This window comes from Aotus nancymaae, unplaced genomic scaffold, assembly GCF_030222135.1.
Source record: "Aotus nancymaae isolate 86718 unplaced genomic scaffold, 86718_ANA_hifiasm-v0.15.2.pri h1tg000089l, whole genome shotgun sequence".
In the NCBI taxonomy this organism is placed as follows: domain Eukaryota; kingdom Metazoa; phylum Chordata; class Mammalia; order Primates; family Aotidae; genus Aotus; species Aotus nancymaae.
The window spans coordinates 20048495-20073636 of NW_026988504.1; the positions used below are offsets into that span (position 1 = coordinate 20048495).

The 25142-nt window shown below is 37.2% G+C and overlaps 1 protein-coding gene across 1 annotated transcript in view; it reads right to left on the minus strand.

The window, feature by feature from the left end:
- The window catches only part of EFCAB13 (EF-hand calcium binding domain 13), a 109433-nt gene that overhangs the window by 23465 nt on the left and 60826 nt on the right, over positions 1–25142 (minus strand).

Below are 25142 nucleotides of genomic sequence, written 5' to 3' on the forward strand. Positions count from 1 at the left end.
AACGGTATGGAGATTTCTCAGGGAACTAAAACATGGAGCTGCCATTTGATCTAGCAGTTCCACTACTGGGTATATACCCAACAGAAAATAAATCATTATATTAAAAAGATATCTGCACTCTTGTGTTTATTGCAGCACTATAGCAGAAATGTGGAATCAATCTAAGTGTCCATCAGTGGAGGACTGGATAGAGAGGATGGAGTATGTATATACCAAGGAATACTACTCAGACACTAAAAAAATGAAATGATAGAAAGTTGGTAATTACAAAGATGACAGATGGATAAATTTATAATGAAGGGAAGAAACCAGCCTAAAAAGGCAGAGAATACTCAAAATCAGAACGCCTCTCCCTCTACAGGGAATCACAGTTTCTCATCAGCAACGGAACAAGGCCTGATGGAGAATGAGTGTGTTCCATTAACAGAAGTAGGCTTCAAAAGGTGGATGATAAGAAACTTCTGTGAATTAAAAGAACTTGTTCTAACCCAATGCAAAGAAACTAAGAACTTTGAAAAAAGGTTTGACGAAATGCTAATGAGAATAGACAATTTAGAGAGGAATATAAGTGAATTAATGGAGCTGAGAAACACAATACAAGAACTTCACAAAGTATGCACAAGTTTTAACAGTCGAATTGATCAAGCAGAAGAAAGGATATCAGAGGTCAAAGACCAACTTAATGAAATAAAACGAGAAGACAAGATTAGAGAAAAAAGGATAAAAAGGAATGAGCAAAGTCTCCAAGAAATATGGGACTATGTGAAAAGACCTAATCTATGTTTGATAGGTGTACCTGAATGTGACGAAGAGAATGAATCCAAGTTGGAAAATACTCTTCAGGATATTATTCAGGAAAACTTTCCCAACCTAGTAAGGCAGGACAATATTCAACTCCAGGTAATACAGAGAACACCACAAAGATATTCCTCAAGAAGACCAATCCCAAGGCACATAATCGTCAGATTCATTAGGGTTGAAATGAAGGAGAAAATACTAAGGGCAGCCAGAGAGAAAGGTCAGGTTACCCACAAAGGGAAGCCTATCAGACTTACAGCAGATCTCTCAGCAGAAATCCTACAAGCCAGAAAACAGTGGGGGCCAATATTCAACATCCTTAAAGAAAAGAACTTTCAACCCAGAATTTCATATCCAGCCAAACTAAGCTTTACAAGCGAAGAAAAATAAAATCTTTTGCAAACAAGCAAGTACTTAGAGATTTCACCACCACCAGGCCTGCTTCACAAGAGCTTCTGAAAGAAGCACTGCACATATAAAGGAACAACCAGTATCAGCCTTTCCAAAAATATATCAAAAAGTAAAGAGCATCAACATAATGAAGAATTTACATCAACTAATGGGCAAAACAGCCAGCTATCATCAAATGGCAGTATTAAACTCATATATATTATTATTCAAACTGGATAAAAAGCCAAAACCCATCAGTATGCTGCATCCAGACCCATCTCACATGCAATGATACACAAAGACTCAAAACAAAGGGATGGAGAAAGATTTACCAACCAAACGAAGAGCAAAAATAAATAAATAAATAAATAAAAAGCAGGAGTTGCAATTCTCACCTCTGATAAAATAGACTTTAAAGCAACAAAGATCAAAAGAGGCAAAGAAGGATATTACATAATGGTAAAAGGATCAATGCAACAAGAAGAGTTAACGATCCTAAATATATACGCACCCAATACAGGAGCACCAAGATACATAAGACAAGTTCTTAATGACTTATAAAGAGACTTAGATTCCCACACAATAATAATGGGAGACCGTAACATCACATTGTCAATATTAGACAGATCAATGAGACAGAAAATTAACAAGGATATCCAGGACTTGAACTTAGACCCAGAACAAGTAAACTTAATAAACATTTATAGATCAAATACACAAAACATACATTCTTATCAGTACCACATCACACTTATTCCAAAAGTGACTACATAATTGGAAGTAAATCACTCCTCAGTAATTGCATAGCATTTCATAGGTTTAAATGAAATATTGGTTGGCTGCTTGTTTGTTATTTTCTTCCCTTATTCCTTCCTATCTCCATTGTTAAGCACAATTATTAGCATAAAAGAGGTTTTCAATACCCATTTCTAGACTGCATTCTAGCCTGGGTAATAAAGCAATGCTCCCATTCTCTCTCCCTCTTTCTCTTCCTTTTTCTTCCTCTCCTTCATTCTTTTTTTTTCTTTCTCTCTTTCTTTCTTCCTTTTTTAAAAAAAAATGAAATGATGCCTTTTGCAGCAACATGGATGGAACTGGAGGCCATTATCCTCAGCAAAATAACTTACAAACAGAGGGTTAAAGTACCGCATGCTCTCACTTGTAACTGGGAGCTAAACAATGGGTACACATGGACCTACAGAGTGGAATAATGGACATTGAAGACTACAAAACGTAGGAGGGTGCAGGGGTGAGGGTTGAAAAATTACCTATTGGGTACAATATTCACTGCTTGAGTGGTGGGTACACTAAAAGCCCAGAATTCACAATGATGCAATATATACATGAAATAAATCTGCACTTGTATCCCCCTACATATGTAAAACTAAAAACAAAAACAAGAAACAAATTTATATAAAATCATCGATACTCTTCTTGAAATTCCCCACCCCACCAGTGTGTCCTACCTGTTAGTAGATGATCCTGTTTTCTACTTTACAAAGAAAATTGAAGCTTTTAGGTAAACTCCTTTGAATTTTACTCCCACATTTACCCAGATTCTCTCTATCTGTGCCCTTTCTGATTTGAAGTCTGCTTGTTTCGGAAAAAGATGTGGCTTCAGATTCTTACTCATATATTCAATTGTAAGATGATGTCTTTAGATGTCTCACAGAAACCCCAAATTCAATATGACCCAAAATGGAAACTCTATCTTTACTTCTACATCTTTTACTGAATTCCTCATTTTGGTGACTGTCACTATCACTTACCCAACTACCCAACTCAGAAACGAAGGAGTCACCCTTTACTCTTTCCTTTCTTCCAATCTCCATACCTGATCAGGAATCAAACCCTGTAATACTGTATCTGTAATATCTCTTTTATATATATATCCCTTCCTCTCAAGTCTCATTGATAATTATTACCTCTGTCTTTTGCCGGGACAGTGACAATTTGCTTCCTAACTGCTCTCCCTGACTCCTCTTGCACACACACCTTTGTCCATTCATCCACTCTCTATATTGCTGCTGAAGCAATCTCTCTCTTTCTCTCTCCTTCCTTACTTCCTTCCTTTCCTCCCTCTCTTCCTCCCTCCCTTTCTCTCTCTCTCTTTCTTTCTTTTTCTTGGCATTGCTCCATCACCCAGGCTGGATTGCAGTGGTACAACTGCCTCAACCTCCTGGGCTTAAGCGATCCTCCCACCTCAGTCCCCCAAGTAGCTCGGACTACAGCTATGTGCAACCACACTTGGTTAATTTTTGTATTTTTAGTAGAGATGAGGTTTTACCACATTGCCCAGGTTAGTGTCAAACTCCTGAGCTCAGGCAATCCACCTGCCTTGGCCTCCCAAAGTGCTGGGATTACAGGTGTGAGCCATTGCACCTGGTCAGTCTTTCAATTTGCACATCTAATCACATAGTCTCTAGCTTAAAATTTTGGAATGGCTCCCTACTCCACAGAATAGAATTCACACTCCTTTATTTCATAGTCAAGGCCCTCTATGATTTGTCCCCTGTGTTTGTTTCCTGTTGTTGCTGTAACAATTTGCCAAAAACTTGTTGGTTTAAAACAATACATTCTTTTTTTTTTTTTTTTTTTTTTTTGAGACGGAGTTTCGCTCTTGTTACCCAGGCTGGAGTGCAATGGCACGATCTCGGCTCACCGCAACCTCCGCCTCCTGGGTTCAGGCAATTCTCTTGCCTCAGCCTCCTGAGTAGCTGGGATTACAGGCACACACCACCATGCCCAGCTAATTTTTTGTATTTTTAGTAGAGACGGGGTTTCACCATGTTGACCGGGATGGTCTCGATCTCTTGACCTCGTGATCCACCCGCCTCGGCCTCCCAAAGTGCTGGGATTACAGGCTTGAGCCACCGCGCCTGGCCACATTCTTTTTTCTCTTAATGGTTCTGGAGAATGACAGTCTGAAATCAGTTTTGTTGGGCTAAAGTCAAGGTGTCAGCAGGGCTGGTTTCTTCAGGAGGTTCTGCTGGATAATCTGTTCCCTTGCCTTCCACTTCTAGAGGCCCCTTATATTCCTCAGCTCACGTTCCTTCTTCCATCCTCAAAGCCCTCACTGTAGCATCTTGCTTCCTTTGTCATACTGCCTTCTACTTTGTCTGTCATCAAGTCTCTGTCTTCTAAGGATAGTTGTAATTACATTTAGGGTCTACTTAGATAAGGATAATCTCCCCATCTCAGGATTCCTAATCATATCTCCAAAGTCACTTTTCCCATATAAGGGAACATTCACAGGTTTTGAGGATTAGGACCTGGATATTTTTAGGAGCCTATCACATCCCCTTCCTTGCTCTTTATTTCTTGCCAAACTCCTGACAGCATTTTATGATCCAGCTATGCCAAATTATTTCTAGTTCCTTAAAGTTCCATACTGTTTCTCATCTTGGTGGCTTTTATGCTTTTTTTTCTCTATGAGAAACACTGTCTCCCTGGCAAACACTGTCTCATTTTTTTTTTATTGCATTTTAGGTTTTGGGGTACATGAGAAGAACATGCAAGACTGTTGCATAGGTGCACACGTGGCAGTGTGATTTGCTGTCTTCCTCCCCTTCACCTATATGTGGCATTTCTCCCCATGCTATCTCTCCCGAACTCCCCACCCCCCGCTGTCCCTCCCCTATTTCCCCCCAACAGACCCCGGTGTATAGTGCTCCCCTCCCTGTGTCCATGTGTTCTCATTGTTCAACACCCGCCTATGAGAACATTTGGTGTTTGATTTTGTGTTCTTGTGTCAGTTTGCTGAGAATGATGCTTTCCAGGTTCATCCATGTCCCTACAAAGGACGCGAACTCATCGTTTTTGATGGCTGCATAATATTCCATGGTGTATATGTGCCACATTTTCCCTGTCCAGTCTATCATCGATGGGCATTTGGGTTGGTTCCAGGTCTTTGCTATTGTAAACTGTGCTGCAATGAACATTCGTGTGCATGTGTCCTTATAGTAGAATGATTTATAATCCTTTGGATATATACCCAGTAATGGGATTGCTGGGTCGAATGGAATTTCTATTTCTAGGTCCTTGAGGAATTGCCACACTGTCTTCCACAATGGTTGAACTAATTTACACTCCCACCAACAGTGTAAAAGTGTTCCTATTTCTCCACATCCTCCCCAGCATCTGTTGTCTCCAGATTTTTTAATGATCGCCGTTCTAACTGGCGTGAGATGGTATCTCAATGTAGTTTTGATTTGCATTTCTCTAATGACCAGTGATGATGAGCATTTTTTCATATGTTTTTTGGCCTCATGTATGTCTTCTTTTGTAAAGTATCTGTTCATATCCTTCGCCCACTTTTGAATGGGCTTGTTTGTTTTTTTCTTGGAAATCTGTTTTAGTTCATTGTAAATTCTGGATATCAGCCCTTTGTCAGATGGGTAAGCTGCAAAAATTTTTTCCCATTCTGTTGGTTGCCGATTCACTCTAATGACTGTTTCTATTGCCGTGCAGAAGCTGTGGAGTTTGATTAGGTCCCATTTGTCTATTTTGGCTTTTGTTGCCAATGCTTTTGGTGTTTTGGTCATGAAGTCCTTGCCTACGCCTATGTCCTGAATGGTTTTGCCTAGGTTTTCTTCTAGGGTTTTTATGGTGTTAGGTCTTATGTTGAAGTCTTTAATCCATCTGGAGTTAATTTTATTGTAAGGTGTCAGGAAGGGGTCCAGTTTCTGCTTTCTGCATATGGCTAGTCAGTTTTCCCAACACCACTACAGTAATCAAAACAGCATGGTACTGGTACCAAAACAGAGATGTAGAGCAATGGAACAGAACAGAGGCCTCGGAGGCAACACAACATATCTACAACCATCCGATCTTTGACAAACCTGACAAAAACAAGCAATGGGGAAAGGATTCCCTGTTTAATAAGTGGTGTTGGGAAAACTGGCTAGCCATATGCACTGTCTCATTTTTTAAGGATCAGCTTATACATTGCCCACTCTATAAAACTATTTCTCAATCTCTTTTCCTCAGGTGCAAATGACCATCTTGCCCCTTCTTTACCTTGCATATGTCTTCACAACCTATAACATTGTATTGTATTTACTTGTATTTTTCCTGCCTCAACCACACAAGCTCCTGGAAGGCTGGTTTTTATAGATCCATATATGGGATATAATAGACACTCAATAATGAGTGAATAAAAATCTAACCTACCTGTAAAAAGATGTCCTTCATCTATCACCACATTCACATTAACTCTCCCCTCATCTGTAAGACAAGACAGAATCCTATGCATGAAGACAATAATAGAACAGAAGAAAGATGTAACAGTCATACATTGGCCGGGTGCACCTGTAATCCCAGCACTATGGGAGGCCAAGGTGAATGGATCATTTGAGGTCAGGAGTTTGAAACCAGCCTGGCCAACACTGTGAAACCCCATCTCTACTAAAAATTCAATTTTTAAATATTTGTATAAAATATAAAGGAGGCTGAGCAGGAGAATCGCTTGAACACAGGAGGTGAAGGCTACAGTGACCCAAGATCATGCCACTGCACTCCAGAGCCTGGATGGCAGAGTGAGACTGCCTCAGAAAAAAAAAAAAAAAAAAAAAAAAAAAAGTCATACATTGAAGTTAAACACAAAATTCAGCAAATTTGTATGAGTTATTCTAGAATTTCATCCTTTTGTTCTGATATTTATTTTGTGTCAGGGTGTCATTCTGTTGCCTAGACTGGAGTGCAGTGGTACGATCTCTGCTTACTGCAACCTCCGTCTCCTGGGTTCAAGTGATTCTCCTGCCTCAGCCTCTCAAGCAGCTGGGATTACAGGCGCAAGACACCACGTCTGGCTAATTTTTGTATGTTTGGTAGAGATGAGGTTTCACCACGTTGGCCAGGCTGGTCTCCAATTCCTGACCTTAAGTGATCCACCTGCCTCGGCCTCCCAAAGTGCTAGGATTACAGGTGTGAGCCACCGTGCCTGGCCTAGAATTTTATCTTTTAAAACTCCAAATGGAAAATGTGTAAAGAAAAAGTTCTGATTATAAAAAGGATACTTACTTTACACTTCTAACATCACTTTTTATTTTATTAAGATAGTTAACCTCATGTGGTAGAATGCCGGGCTGACACACTGAAGTAGTAGTCCTCTCTACTTTGATATCTGGAATAATTCTGTTTTATTGATTACAATGCTGTCAAGCAACTTAAAAGGGGAAAATGCTCCAGCAGGGAAGATTTGACTTGGAGCATTAACAATCCATATTTCTGCAAAAAACCCCTCCCCTAAACCCAGAACCAATGCCTATTTCTACACTTAATCCATACTTAGCTTAGTCTGTCTGTCCTTCTTCTACTACCCACTTCAATATCAAGAAAAGGGCTGGGTGTGGTGGCTCATGCCTGTAATCCTAGCACTTTGGGAGGCTGAGGCGGGCAGATCACAAAGTCAAGAGATTGAGATCATCCTGTCTAATATGGTGAAAACCCGTCTCTACTAAAAATACAAAAATTAGCTGGGTGTGGTGGTGTGCACCTGCAGTCCCAGCTACTCGGGAGGCTGAGGCAGGAGAATCACTTCAGCCTAGGAGGCAGAGGTTGCAGTGAGCCGAGATTGTGCCACTGGACTCCAGGCTGGGTAACAGAGTGGGACTACATCTGGAAAAAAAAAAAAAAGAAAAGAGATTTTGATCAATCTAACTGAACTTTAACAATATTTTCAAATTTTGTTTTTAAACTTTATTTCGTATTTTTCTTTTTGAAACTTGTATAAATTTAAAGGGTAGAATATTGTTATATGGATATACTGCCTTTTAAAGTGAGCCTTTAAAGAGCCTTATAGGCCAGGTGCAGTGGCTCATGCCTGGAATCCCAGCACTTTGGAAGGCCAAGGCGGGCAGATCACCTGAGGTCAGGAGTTTGAGACCAGCCTGGCAAACATGATGAAAACCTTGTCTTTACTAAAAATACAAAAATTAGTCAGGTGTGGTGGTGGGCGCCCGTAGTCCCAGCTACTCGGGAGGCTGAGGCAGGAGAACTGCTTGAACCTGGGAAGTGGAGGTTGCAGTGAGCCAAGATTGCACCACTGCACTCCAGCCTAGGTGACAGGGCCAGACTCCTTCTCAAAAAAACCAGGCTTATAGATGGTCAGGTCCTTGGAGGAAGATGTCTTATCCATTCTCATGTATTTTATTTTATTTTTTTGAGACGGAATCTGGCTCTGTTGCCCAGGCTGGAGTGCAGTGGCACAATCTCGGCTCACTACAACCTCTGCCTCTCAGGTTCAAGTGATTCTTCTGCCTCAACCTCCTGAGTAGCTGGGACTACAGGCACACACCACCATGCCTGGCTAATTTTCCATTCTCATGTATTTTAATTATTTCCATAGAAGACTTATGAATAGCTTGAATGGCATTTATATGAATATTTCTAATGCTATTTCCTAAGAGCTCATTGACTTGAAATGTAGTACTCAAGGAGAAGGCTGATTCTTCTACAACCAAAATCATTGTGGCATTCCAGCAAAGTTACAAGATACTTGGATAATGAATAAGAAAAAGTATCTATATCCTTTTATAGGTAGATAAAAAATACTGAGAAATGATATATTTTCAATAATAAAAAAATCCAATGGAAAATTTACTTTCTTTTGACCACAACAGAGGTATAACTAGGTGGCATTATGTTGAGATGAATGTATATTGGTTATTATTATTGCTACTAATAAAGCTAAATAATTCACAACTATATCAAAGTTAGCTATTATTTTCTTTAAAACAGAAGGGAGCTAAGATTCAGAGTGGTTAATTTGACCGATCTTGCACAGCCAAGAATTTTCAGAGCTGAGATTCAAATCCCTATCTGGCTAATTCCAATTCCAACTTCATTCCACAATGTCATATAATTAGTGGAACCAGTGGGATGAACCCCAGGTTTTTGCTGTTTTTCTCCAGAGGGTTATTATGTTGGAAAATTTTCTTTTTGGATACTTGTAGTTCTCATTATTACGAGTCCATGCTAATATATGGTAGATGTGATTGATGTAAAGGGGAATTATTACTATTGCCCACCTTAAACTTGTCATTTTTGCTAGGTTGGAATTCACTCTAGATAAATTCTTCTTTTCTGTCTCTTACTACTATTTTCCTCCTTATTTTATTTGCTTATTTTCAAACTTTCCCTGACAGACATTTTCTCCATTTATTTACTTTTTGGCTGTTCCTTTTGGTCTACTAATAATCTCATCATTGCTCTGAAACATTGCTAAAGCTTTGCTAAATTTGTGGTCTGCTAACTTCCTAAAGATAAATAAGATGAATTATTGGAGTATTCATTTCCAATCATCTCTTCATTCATACGGCTAAGTCAATGTCTTACAAGTATCTCAAACTCTACTTTTCTAAAACTGAAAATACTCTCCTTACCCTGTAAACTGAACCTCTTCCTGAATTGGCTTATAATATGACTGATGACTTACTCATTAAGATATCCCTTCCTAAAATTCTTCTACTTTTTCATACCTCACATGGAATCACTCACCATGCCCTATTTGCTTTACACTTTTATTAGTTTTAATAAATAAATTTAAATTCTAAAATCTTTCCCAAGTCACTCTGTTATCCATCATTAAGTTCACTTCCCTTGCCTAGGCTCTCACTGTCTCTTGTTGGATCATGGAAGTATCTCTCAAGTTCCAGTTTTCGCTTCCAATAATGCTGTCTACATTGCCAATCAGCACTGATTTTTACAAGAGAGAAATACTCTAGACATACCACTACTTACAGTATGAAGGCTAAAATTGAAGAGAGAAATAGACAATTCAAGTATAATAGTTGGAAACTTCAGTACCCTACTAAACAGAAAAGTAAGTAGGATAAAGAAGACTTGAACAATATTATCAACCATGGAACATTCACCAGGCTAGACCATATGCTAGGCCATAAAACAAGTCTCATTCCATTTAAAAGAACTGAAATTATGAAGTATGTTTTCTGACCACAAAGGAATTAATTGTAAATCAACAACAGAAGGAAATTTGGGAAATCCATAAACATTTAGAAATTAAACAACACATTTCTAATTAACCCATGGATCAAGAAGAAATTACCTGGGAAATTAGAAAGTATTTTAAACTGAATGAAAATGCAAATGCAAATATGAAATATTTCAAAATGCGGTTAAATCAGTGCTTAGAGGAAGATTTATACTTGCAAACACCTGTATCAGAAATAAAGAAAGGGCTGGGCATGGTAGCTCACACCTGTAATCCCAGCACTTTGGGAGGCTGAGGTGGGTGGATCATCTGAGGTTAGGAGTTTGAGACACACCTGGCCAATATGGTGAAACCCCTTCTGTACTAAAAATATAAAAATTAGCCAGGCATGGTGGCAGGCACCTATAGTGCCAGCTACTCAGGAGGCTGAGGCACAAGAATCACTTGAACCCAGGAGGTGGCAGTTGCAGTGAGCTGAGATAGCTCCATTGCACTCCAGCCTGGGCAACAAGAGCAAAACTCTGCCAAAAAAAAAAAAAAAAAAGAAAAAAGAAAAAAAAAGATTTTAAATTAAGAATCTAAGATTTCACTGTAAGAAGAGCAAACTAAACTCAAGGTGAGCTGAACGGAGAAAAGAAAGAAGATTAGAGCTGAAGTCAATAAAATGGGAAACAGAAAATCGATAGGGAAAATTGATGTTGGTTTTTTGAAAAGGTCAACAAAATTGACAGATCTTTAGCTATTTTGACTAAATAAAAAAGATGTAGATCAAAATCAGGAATGAGGACATCATTACTGACTTCATAGAAATTAAAAAGGAATATAAAGAAATACCGTGAACAACTTCATGCCAACAAATCAGACAACTTAGATGAAATGGACAAATTTCTAGAAAGGTACACACTACTGAAAGGCTCAAAAGGATGATAAAAGCTAAACTACACAGCTTTCCAGTCCTGGCAATCTGCCTTTCCAGCCATTTTTTTCCTGCCATTTTGTAACATGAAGAGTACATTCTAACCACAAGGAAATTTTTGCTGCTCTCCTAAAATTCTGTGATTTTGCGTGCATTTATGCTTTTGTTCATTTTCCTATCTGGAATGCCTTCATCTGGGAGAATTTCCGCATATCTTCTGACAAGCCTTTCTCTGATTCCCTTCCTGGGAAACTTAGCTCTTCTCTCCTTTAGAATCTCACTGAATATATTTTTATATATTCACAACCACATAGCATTATGATGACTTGTCTGCATATAAGATGTATTACTAGACTATGAAATCCTAGAGGTCAGAGATCCTGTCATCTTCATTTTTGTATTTCTAATAGTTTATATATATTAGATGCTCAATAAAGTCTACTGCATGAATTGATTAATTCTTGAGGACTAGACTCTTACCTTTTTGTGTATCTATTTATGCATTTATTTATTTATTTTGGAGACAGGGTCTCACTCTTGCTCAGGCTGGAGTGCAGTTCTTTCTATTTTTTTAATGCTTCTGCACAACTCTAAATATACTCTCAGAAGTTCTCATATGTGAATCCAAAATTTTGCTTAAAGAGCAGCTCATCATCAATGGGCAGGTTGTTTTTCAGATCTTGGTATTCCTCTTCCTCAAGTTTAAAGCCCGTTTGTTCCATGAAGGGTTTTAGCTTATCAACACTAAGCCTCACTCCTTAGAAAAAAGAGGACAGGATTGCTTACAGACATTATTAGAGGTAATGAAAAGAGAAAAAGAGAAAAAGAAAAAAAGAAAAAAAGAGGGCATGAATGAGAAATGCAAACAATAACAATAAAGTGAAAACTACTAGGCATTTCCATGACTAGTATTTAGAGGGTAAACAAACAAAGAAATAATAAAGTTGTTTGTATGAAAAGAATTGTCATGTGAATCGGGAGCAGAACCTGCTCTCCCATTTTTGTCTAGAGGATCTGACTATAGCTTTTGTAGGACATTTATAAGGAAAAAACTGAAGAGTAGGCAAGTCTGATGAAATTTGGCAATAAACTGCCTTTATAATTCTAATTGTAAAATACATTTTAAATGCAGTGATAGAATAAAAAATCATTTCCCTAAAGGCACTATGTTCAAAGTAGTAAATGATGAGACAAAAACACTTAATAAACAGGTTAATTGCCAAACTTGTCATCACCACAAATATATATTTTGGTGGTTTTAAAAAAGTTAATGCAATTGGTTTTGCCTGATTTCTCACTTACCTCGGAGAGATCTTAAACCATCCAGCAACTTATGCTTATACAACTTTCCAGCAGCTGTAAGATATTAAAGCACCGTATAGCAACTGATAGGGAGGCCTGATAAAATATTTTAAAACCCAGCAATTTCAGAAGAATAACTCTTATAATTTTACTCAAATCTTTTAATGTTTTTGTTTATACCCTAAATAAGAATTAGACCAACAGGAGAAAGCTCTTAAGATAGTAAATCTATCTACTTTTTTCTTTTTTGACAATCAAAACAGTTAGTGGTACCTTGCCATGCCTTTCTCATATCTCTCTTTTCTTCTGATTTTTCCTTTTCTACTGCTCTGCTTAAGATCATACATATCAGTGTTCCCAAGGATAACGTTACATTTAGCTCAGCCGATTCCTGAGCAAAAAACCTGATGACTATGACAAGACTTCTTTGAATGTTAGCATTGAGCATTTCTATACATTTTTCACATGACATCAAATGGATATTGCTTTGTATTTTCATTGACAGGCCCATGAAAATAAATTCTTCTTTAAGGTAATCAGTGAGATATTGTCTGTTGCCATGACAGGTTTCATATTTACAGAAATTCATCTATTCCCACATAGGTGGTGAAGTAGCATGGATTTCTGCTTCCTCTCCACAGATCAACCCTGGAGCAACTAAAATTTGAGCAGAAATTTGGATTTTAGAAACCAAGTGAAAAGCCACAACAAAGTTCTTGGGAAATGAAAAGCCGTGTGTGTGTGTGTGTGTGTGTGTGTGTGTGTGTGTGTGTGTGTGTGTGTGTTTACAGCCTAGAGTAGAGGGCTAGCAGTGGCAGTTAAAGCAATCATGAATCGAAGATTATCATTGCCTACTCCTTCACTCTTTGTCAGATGTAAAGTTTGTGAATATTTTTTTCCATTCTGTAGGTTATCTGTTTACTTTCTTGATAGTTTCTCTTGCCATGCTTCCGTGAGCTCTTTAGTTTAATTAGGTTCCATTTGTCAATTTTTGGTTTTGTTACAATTGCTTTTAAAAAATTTAGCCACAAATTCCCTCCCAATGTCAATATCAGAAAGGCTATTCCTTAGGTTTTCTTGTAAGATTTTTATAGTTCGAGGTCTTACATTTAAGGCTTTCATCCGTCTTGAGTTAACTTTTGTATATGGTGATAGGTAGAGGGTCCTGGAGCACCCAGATTTATAAAGCAAGTTCTTAGAGGCCTACAAAGAGACTTAGACTCCCATACAATAGTAGGAGACTTTAACACTCCACTGTCAATATTAGACACATCAAAGAGCAGAAAATTAACAAGGATATTCAGGACTTGAACTCAGCTCTGGACCAAGTGAACCTAACAGAATCTACAGAACTCGCCACCCCAAATTAACAGAATATACATTTTTCTCAGCATCACATTGCACTTATACTAAAGTTGATCACACAATTGGAAGTAAAACACTCCTCAGCAAATGCAAAAGAACTGAAATCATAACAAACAGTCTCTCAGACCACAGTGCAATCAAATTAGAACTCAGGATTAAGAAAATCACTCAAAACCACACAACTACATGGAAACTGAACAACCTGCTCCTGAATGACGGCTGGGTAAATAACGGAATTCAGGAGGAAATAAATAAGTTCTTTGAAATCAGTGAGAACAAAGACACAAGGTACCAGAATCTCTGGGACACAGCTAAAGTGGTGTTAAGAGGGAAAATTTATAGCATTAAATGCACAAATCAGAAAGTTAGAAAGATCTAAAACTGACACCCTTACATCACAATTAAAAGAACTAGAGATGCAAGAGAAAACAAACTCAAAAGCTAGCAGAAGACAAGAAATAACTAAGATCAGAGCAGAGCTGAAGAAGATAGAGACACAAAAAACCCTTCAAAGAATCAATGAATCCAGGAGCTGGTTTTCTGAAAAGATTAACAAAGTAGACCATTAGCCAAAATAATAAAGAAGAAAAGAGAGAAGAATCAAATAGATGCAATAAAAAATGATAAAGGTGATATCACCACTGATCCCACAGAAATACAAACTACAATCAGAAAATACTATAAACACTTCTATGCAAATAAACTAGAAAACCTAGAAAAAGTGGGTAAATTTCTGGACACATACACCCTCCCTAGACTAAACTAGGAAGAATTCAAATCTCTGACTAGACCAATAACAAGTTCTGAAATTGAGGCAGTAATTAATAGTCTACCAACCAAAAAAAGCCCAGAACCAGATGGATTGACAGCTGAATTCTATGAGAGGTACAAAGAGGAGCTGGTACCATTCCTTCTGAAACGATTCCAAACAATTGAAAAACAGGGACCCCTCCCTAACTCATTTTATGAAGCCAGCATCATCCTGATACCAAAACCTGGCAGAGAAACACACACACACAAAAGAAAATTTCAGGTTAACATCTCTGATGAACATCGATGCAAAAATTCTCAATAAAATACTGGCAAACTGAATTCAGCAGCACAACAAAAAGCTTGTCCACCATGATCGAGTTGGCTTCATCCCTAGGATGCAAGGTTGGTTCAACATATGCAAATCAATAAATATAATCCATAATATAAACAGAACCAATGACAAAAACCACATGATTATCTCAACAGATGCAGAAAAGGCCTTTGATAAAATTCAACACCCCTTCATGCTACAAACACTCAATAAACTAGGTATTGATGGAGCATATCTCAAAATAATAAGAAATATTTATGACAAACCCATAGCCAGTATCATATCGAATGGACAAAAGCTCGAAGCATTCCCTTTGAAAACCTACACAAGACAAAGGTTCCCTCTCTCACCACTCCTATTCAACATAGTATTGGAAGTTCTGGCCAGGGCAATCAGACAAGAGAAAGAAATAAAGGGATTCAAATAAAAAGAGAGAAAGTAAAATTGTCTGTTTGCAGATGACATGATTGTATATTTAGAAAACCCTGTCATCTCAGCCCCAAATCTCCTTAAGCTGATAAGCAACTTCAGCAGTCTCAGGATTCAAAATAAATGTGCAAAAATCACAAGCATTCCTATACACCAATAATAGACAGAGAGAAAATCATAAGTGAACTCCCATTCACAATTGCTACAAAGAGAATAAAATACCTACGAATACAACTTACAAGGGATGTGAAAGACCTCTTCAAGGAGAACTATAAATCACTGCTCAAGGAAATAAGAGAAGACACTAACAAATGAAAAAAAAAAACATTCCATAATCATGGATAGGAAGACTCAATATCATGAAAATGGCCATACTGCTCAAAGTAATTTATAGATTTAATGCTATTTCCAACAAGCTACCATTAACTTTCTTCACAGAATTAGAAAAAACTACTTTAAATGTCATATGGAACCAAAAAAGAGCCCTTATAGCCAAGACAATCCTAAGCAAAAAGAACAAAGCTGGAGGCAGCACGCTACCTGACTTCAAACTATACAAGGCTACAGTAACCAAAACAGAATGGTACTCATGCTGAAACAGATATATAGAGCAATGGAACAGAACAGACACACATCTACAACCATCTGATCTTTGACAAACCTAACAAAATAAGCAATGGGAAAGGATTCCCTGTTCAATAAATGGTGCTGTGAAAATTGGCTAGCCATATGCAGAAAACTGAAACTGCTCCCCTTCCTTACACCTTATACAAAAATTAACTCAAGATGGATTAAAGACTTAAACATAAATCCTAAAATCATAAAACCCTAGAAGAAAACCTAGGAAATATCATTCAGAACATACTCATGGACAAAGACTTCATGACTAAAACGCCAAAAGCAATGGCAACAAAAGCCAAAATTGACAACTGGGATCTAATTAAACTAAAGAGCTTCTACACAGCAAAATAAACTATCATCAGAGTGAACTGGTAACCTACAGAATGGGAGAAAATTTTTGCAATCTATCTATCTGACAAAGGTCTAATATCCAGAATTTATAAGGAACTTAAATTTACAAGAAAAAAAAAACAAACAACTCCATCAAAAATTGGATGAAGGACATGAACAGACATTTCTCAAAGGAAGACATTTATGTAGCCAACAAACATATGAAAAAAAAAAAAAAGCTCATCATCACTGGTCATTAGAGAAATGCAAATAATAACCACAGTGAGATACCATCTTATGCCAGTTAAAATGGTGATCATTAAAAAGTCAAGAAACAACAGATGCTGGAGAGGATGTGGAGAAATAGAAATGCTTTTACACTGTTGGTGGAGTATAAATTAGTTCAGCCATTGTGGAAGACAGTGTGGTGATTCCTCAAGAATCTAGAACCAGAAATAGCATTTGACCCAGCAATCCCATTACTGGGTATATACCCAGAGGATTATAAATCATTCTATTATAAAGACACATGCACACATACGTTTATTGCAGCGCTATTCACAATAGCAAAGATTTGGAACCAACCCAAATGCCCATCAATGATAGACTGGACAAAGAAAATGTGGCACATATACACCATGGAATACTAGAGCTATAAAAAAGAATGAGTTCATGTTCTTTGTAGGGACATGGATGAAGTGGAAAGCAGGATTCTCAGCAAACTAACACAGGAATAGAAGACCAAACACCACATGTTCTTACTCATAAGTGGGAGTTGAACAATGAGAACACATGGGCACAGGGAGGGGAACATCACACGCCAGGGCCTCTCGGAAGGGTGGGGCAAATACCTAATGCATGCAAGGCTTAAAACCTAGATGATGGGTTGATGGGTGCATCATGGCACATGTATACCTATGTAACAAACCTGCACGTTCTGCACATGTATCCCAGAACTTAAGGTTTAATAAATTGGAAAAAAAAGATCTAGATTCAATAAAAACCCCAGCAGTATTGGGGGTGGATTAGTTTGATTCTAATTATATATGGAAATACAAAAGGCCAAGAATAGCCAGGGCAATCATAAAAAAGTAAATAAAATGTGAAGGATTTACACTTCAGATATAAGATACAGTGAAGATATTAAGAGAGTAGAATACTGGTGCAAGGACACACACACAAAACAACAATAAGGAAACAGATTAAATAGCCCAGATATACAAATACATTTATGGCCTTTGATTTATGAATAAGATAGCCTTACACTGCTATGAGAAAACTATATTCTTATTAATAAATGGTGCTGAATATCCACTTAGAAAAAAACTGAATTGTCACCCTTAACCTACATCATGGATTGTAGATCTAAATGTGAAACTAAAATAACAAAGTTCCTAAAAAGTAAAATAAGAAAATTTTTCACAGTCTTGGTGTATGCAAGGATTTCTCTTCTTTTAAGTTCAGGGGAACATGTGCAGGATGTCCAGGTTTGTTACTTAAGTAAACGTGTGCTATGGTGGTTTGCTGCACAGATTATCCCTTCTCAAACACTCTACCATAAAAGAGAAGACTGATTAGACTATATGTACAAATAGAAATTTTTTCATTAAAAAGTATAATTCAAGTTAAAAATTTGATACATATGGTGAGATATTTGCAATTTATTACCTACAATGAACTTCAATCCAGAATATATTTAAAAACTGTAAGTAAAAAACAGTAAGTTTAAAAAAATCAAAAGTAAAAAACAGATACCCAGACAAATAAGTAACAGACATTAAGAGGAACTTTACAAAAAAGGTATGCCAAAACTTAAAGTATAATTTAAAAAAAGAGATTATCCAAATAACTAAGTAATGTTTAAAAAAAGGTGCTTAACATCATTAATCATTAGGGAAATGCAAATTATAAACACAGTGGGATACTATTACATGCTAACATGGAAAAGACAGATAGTATCAATATCAGACAAGGATATAAAGCAGAACTCTCACACGCTGTTGGTTGAATTGTAAAACAGTTCTACTACTTTGGAAAATTGAATGATACTATCTAATAAAGTATACATAATTCTATAACAAGCAATCCAATTTCTATGTGTGGCCACATAATCATGCACATATGTTCACGAAAAGGTATGTATGGAAATTTCCCTCAGTAGTAGAATTGACAAATATATTGTAGCATACTTATACAATGGAATATTACACAGCAATTGTATTCAAGTACAACAGATTAATTGAAATCATTCCCCATACCAAAATAGGTTCCCTGAAGATTTCTACTATTACAGTTGATTAGTCTTTGTACTATATAGGAATGGAAATGAGCAAACTACTGCTGCATGCAACAATATGAATGAATCTGAGAATAGCAAGTGACATAAGGTTGAGTGAAAGAAATTAAACATAGAAGAATACAGATTGTATAGTTTCACTTATGTAAAGTTTAAAAACAGACAAAACTAGTAAATCTATGGTCCTAGAATTCAGGATAGTAATTGCCTTCAAAAAGTAAGGAGGAAGAATCTATGTAGTGGTATCAGGAGTCTTTTGGGTTACAGGTAATCTTTTATTTCACAATCTAGGTTATAGTTAAATGGGTATGTACATAGGTTCATTTTGTGATAATTCTTAAGTTGGACACATATGATTACATAATATAATTATATATGTCAAACTTGAGTAAAATATTTATAACAGAAAATATGGTTTAAAGTATTAGGATCTTAAATTCATAGTAACTTCTCACTAACCTGTAATAACTTGCATTGTATCCATCAATGATTTCAAATCAGTCTGCCCTTTAGCTATAAGATAAAGCAAATTCAGGAAAAAATGATTTCTAAATAATTATCCAGAAACCAGATAAAGTTTGTTATTACACATCATTATTTAGCTTCACTTATCTCTTTTTTTGTCATTTTTAGCTTTTTAAATTCTTAGAAACAAAATAGTATGGTGTAGCTGAATAGACAACCCCATATATCTTCAAAGAAAAAAGTGAATAATTGATTTACATGTAGCAAGACAAGAACTTCCATTCCAAGAAGGCTAAAACATAATTTCTAATTGTATTATACTATTAAACACGGTATTTAAAAAATATTTCCCCACAATTTCATATATGCTCTTTTCCTATCCAATTGAAACACATAAATCAAAGTAGACCTTAAGTCTTTCTACATGCCTATTTCAGATGTATAATTATACTTGAGAACTATGCTTATTACTAGTATCAGGATTTAAGCTTCCATTTCCTCTTTATTTTTACATAATAAGAGCAAAATTTAAGTATGTATGGTGCATATGTATATGCACAATCATCTATTAAAATAACAAGAGAAATATTGCTGTCCAGAAAAAGATGGCGACTACCAAATTGAAATGCCAGCTGCCAGGCCTTGTTACCATACAGTTATTTCAGCTAAGGTCCCAAAGTTTGAATTCACAATACAAAGAACAATTTGGGGGTGTTAGTGTATGAATATATGAATAATGTATGAATGTGTAGGTTATATGAGAGAAAAACATATAAAAAGTAATGACTAAAATAAACTGCTATGATTAAAGCCAGGGTTGGGGAACTAGAGCCCACCCTATGTATCACTACCTCTTTATCTTCTTCCTGCATAGCAACACTTGAAACAATTCAATAAAACATAGTTTTCAAGAGTGAATTTCATATTAGTAAGCTGGCCCTTGACCATTGGACCATAAAGTCTGGCTCAGGAAAAAATATGTTCTTACTGGGCTATCATATTTTCTTGTAAACATGATGAAAAATGCCATCCATGCAAATTAATTATCTGAAGACACTCAATTCTGATAATGTCACAGGTCTCTGGTGAAAAATAAAGACCATATGTTTACCTCTGGTCTATTCCTAACAGACTTTGATACTGCATGTCACTCAGAATTGCTGCAAATAAATGGTTACATTATACCAGGTATAAATATTAGTGTCCTGATCAAAAGCAGTTCTTCATTTTCTTTAGGAATTATCCTGTCAATATCTATTCATTCACTTATTCATTATGTCATTCTCATTTACTCGGTAATTTGTCCATCTCTCTTTTAACATTTGTAGAGTGCCTACTTACAAGTCAAGTACTCTTCTAGGTATCAGAAGATAAATAATATACCCATCCTTACTTTAAGGCTCACATTAAAGTGACAAGATAGGCAAATAAACATAAATACACAATTACAGTACAACGTAGTAAATATAATGAAAAATATAAAGCAAGTTCTTAATGACCTACAAAGAGACTCAGACTCCCACACAATAATAGTGGGAGACTTTAACACTCCACTGTCAATATTAGACAGATCAACGAGACAGAAAATTAACAAGGATATCCAGGACTTGAATTCAGACCTGGACCAAGCAAACCTAATAGACATTTACAGAACTCTCCACCCCAAATCCACAGAATATACATTCTTCTCAGCACCACATCACACCTACTCTCAAATTGACCACATAATTGGAAGTAAATCACTCCTCAGCAAATGCAAAACAACGGAAATCATAACAAACAGTCTCTCAGACCACAGTGCAATCAAGTTAGAACTCAGAATTCAGAAGCCAACCCAGAACCGCACAGCCTCATGGAAATTGAACAACTTTCTCCTGAATGTTGACTGGATAAACACTGAAATAAAGGCAGAAATAAAGATGTTCTTTGAAACCAACGATAACGAAGACACAACATACCAGAATCTCTGGGACACATTTAAAGCAGTCTCTAGAGGAAAATGTATAGCAATAAGTGCACACATGAGAAGAAAGGAGAGATCTAAAATTGACACCCTATCGTCAAAATTGAAAGAGCTAGAGGAGCAAGATCAAAAAAACTCAAAACCTAGCAGAAGACAAGAAATAACTAAGATCAAAGCAGAATTGAAGGAGATAGAGACATGAAAAACCCTTCAAAAAATCAATAAATCCAGGAGCTGGTTTTTTGAAAAGATCAACAAAATAGACAGACCCGTAGCCAGGTTAATAAAAAAGAAAAGAGAGAATAACCAAATAGATGCAATAAAAAACAATAAAGGGGATATCACCACAGATTCCACAGAAATTCAAACCATCATCAGAGATTATTACAAACAACTCTATGCACATAAACTAGGAAACCTGGAAGAAATGGATAAATTCCTGGACACTTGCCTCCTCCCAAGCCTAAACGAGGAAGAAGTCGAAACCCTGAATAGACCAATAACAAGGTCTGAAGTGGAGGCAGCAATTAAGAGCCTACCACCCAAAAAAAGCCCAGGTCCAGATGGTTTCACAGCCGAATTCTACCAGACATACAAAGAGGAGCTGGTACCATTCCTTCTGAAACTATTCCAACTAATCCAAAAAGAGAGAATCCTTCCCAAATCATTTTACGAGACCAACATTATCTTGATACCAAAACCCGGCAGAGACTCAACAAGAAAAGAAAACTACAGGCCAATATCCATGATGAACATAGATGCAAAAATCTTCAATAAAATACTGGCAAGCCACTTGCAACAGCACATCAAAAAGCTTATCCACCACAATCAGGTAGGATTCATCCCGGGGATGCAAGGCTGGTTCAACATACACAAGTCTATAAAAGTAATTCACCACATAAACAGAACCAAAGACAAAAACCACATGATTATCTCCATTGATGCAGAGAAGGCCTTTGACAAAATTCAACAGCACTTTATGCTAGAAACCCACAATAAACTAGGTATTGACGGAACGTATCTCAAAATAATAAAAGCTATTTATGACAAACCAACAGCCAATATCACGCTGAATGGGCAAAAACTGGAAGCATTCCCTTTGAAATCTGGCACTAGACAAGGATGCCCTCTCTCACCACTCCTATTCAATATAGTACTGGAATTTCTAGCCAGAGCAATCAGGCAAGAAAAAGAAATAAAGGGTATTCAAATAGGAAAGGAGGAAGTCAAATTGTCTCTATTTGCAGACGACATGATTGTATATCTAGAAGACCCCATCATCTCAGCCCAAAATCTCCTGAAACTGATAAGCAACTTCAGCAAAGTCTCAGAATACAAAATCAATGTGCAAAAATCACAGGCATTCTTATACACCAATAACAGACTTAAAGAGAGCCAAATCAAGAACGAACTGCCATTCACAATTGCTACATAAAGAGAATAAAATACCTTGGAATACAACTAACAAGGAACGTAAAGGACCTCTTCAAGGAGAACTATAAACCACTGCTCAACGAAATAAGAGAGGACACAAACAGATGGAGAAACATTCCGTGTTCATGGTTAGGAAGAATCAATATCGTGAAAATGGCCATACTGCCCAAAGTAATTTACAGATTCAACGCTATCCCCATCAAGCTACCAATGACCTTCTTCACAGAACTGGAAAAAACCACCTTAAACTTCATATGGAACCAAAAGAGAGCCTGCATAGCCAAGTCAATTCTAAGCAAAAAGAACAAAGCTGAAGGTATCACACTACTGGACTTCAAACTCTACTACAAGGCTACAGTAATCAAAACAGCATGGTACTGGTACCAAAACAGAGATATAGACCAATGGAACAGAACAGAGGCCTCGGAGGCAACACAACATATCTACAACCATCCAATCTTTGACAAACCTGATAAAAACAAGCAATGGGGAAAGGATTCCCTATTTAATAAATGGTGTTGGGAAAACTGGCTAGCCATATGCAGAAAGCAGAAACTGGACCCCTTCCTGACACCTTACAATAAAATTAACTCCAGATGGATTAAAGACTTCAACATAAGACCTAACACCATAAAAAACCTAGAAGAAAACCTAGGCAAAACCATTCAGGACATAGGCGTAGGCAAGGACTTCATGACCAAAACACCAAAAGCATTGGCAACAAAAGCCAAAGTAGACAAATGGGACCTAATCAAACTCCACAGCTTCTGCATGGCAAGAGAAACAGTCAGTAGAGTGAATCAGCAACCAACAGAATGGAAAAAAATTTTTGCAGCCTACCCATCTGACAAAGGGCTGATATCCAGAATTTACAACGAACTAAAACAGATTTACAAGAAAAAAACAAACAAGCGCATTCAAAAATGGGCGAAGGATATGAACAGATACTTTACAAAAGAAGACATACATGAGGCCAACAAGCATATGAAAAAATGCTCATCATCACTGGTCATTAGAGAAATGCAAATCAAAACTACATTGAGATACCATCTCACGCCAGTTAGAACGGCGATCATTAAAAAATCTGGAGACAACAGATGCTGGAGAGGATGTGGAGAAATAGGAACACTTTTACACTGTTGGTGGGAGTGTAAATTAGTTCAACCATTGTGGAAGACAGTGTGGCGATTCCTCAAAGACCTAGAAATAGAAATTCCATTCGACCCAGCAATCCCATTACTGGGTATATATCCAAAGGATTATAAATCGTTCTACTATAAGGACACATGCACACGAAATGTTCATTGCAGGACAGTTGATAGACTGGACAGGGAAAATGTGGCACATATACACCATGGAATATTATGCAGCCATCAAAAACGAGGAGTTCACGTCCTTTGTAGGGACATGGATGAACCTGGAAACCATCATTCTCAGCAAACTGACACAAGAACACAAAATCAAACATCGCATGTTCTCACTCATAGACGGGTGTTGAACAATGGGAACACATGGAAACAGGGAGGGGAGCACTATACACTGGGGTCTGTTGAGGGGAGTGGGGGGACAGCAGGCGGTAAGGAGTTGGGGAGAGATAGCATAGGGAGAAATGCCAGATATAGGTGAAGGGGAGGAAGGCAGCAAATCACACTGCCACGTATGCACCTATGCAACAATCTTGCATGTTTTTCACATGTACCCCAAAACCTAAAATGCAATAAAAAAAAAAAAGAAATCTGGAGACAATAGATGCTGGAAAGGATGTGGAGAAATAGGAACACTTTTACACTGTTGGTGGGAGTGTAAATTAGTTCAACCATTGTGGAAGACAGTGTGGCGATTCCTCAAGGACCTAGAAATAGAAATTCCATTTGACCCAGCAATCCCATTACTGGGCATATATCCAAAGGATTATAAATCGTTCTACTATAAGGACATATGCACACGAATGTTCATTGCAGCACAGTTTGCAATAGCAAAGACCTGGAACCAACCCAAATGCCCATCGATGATAGACTGGACAGGGAAAATGTGGCACATATACACCATGGAATATTATGCAGCCATCAAAAACGATGAGTTCGTGTCCTTTGTAGGGACATGGATGAACCTGGAAACCATTATTCTCAGCAAACTGACACAAGAATACAAAATCAAACACCGCATGTTCTCACTCATAGGTGGGTGTTGAACAATGAGAACACATGGACACAGGGAGGGGAGCACTACACACTGGGGTCTGTTGGGGGGAAACAGGGAAGGGACAGCGGAGGGGTGGGGAGTTGGGGAGAGATAGCATGGGGAGAGATAGCATGGGGATAAATGCCAGATATAGGTGAAGGGGAGGAAGGCAGCAAATCACACTGCCATGTATGCACCTATGCAACAATATTGCATGTTCTTCACATGTACCCCAAAACCTAAAATGCAAAAAAAAAAAAAAGCAATACACCAAAAACAAAGTCAAAAAATCAATAATAAACTAGTAAAATGCTAAAATGGGTAAGACAAAGTATTAATACTGCTATCAGAATTTTTAATAAATAATAACCACTGTTAATAAAAGTGTGAATTTCCACAAATTTTTAGGAGGGTAATTAGGCAGTAGCTTGTTAACAGTTTGCATCTAAAAATATTTTGGCCCAGCAAATCCACTTCTAAGCAATTTGTCCTACAGAAAAATTGTGTGCAATGCACACAAAGATATATGTACAAGGATACTCACCAAATGTTTGTTAATAGTAAAAAATGGCAATAGCCTAAATGTTTATTAAAAGTTTTATAGACAAAATTATA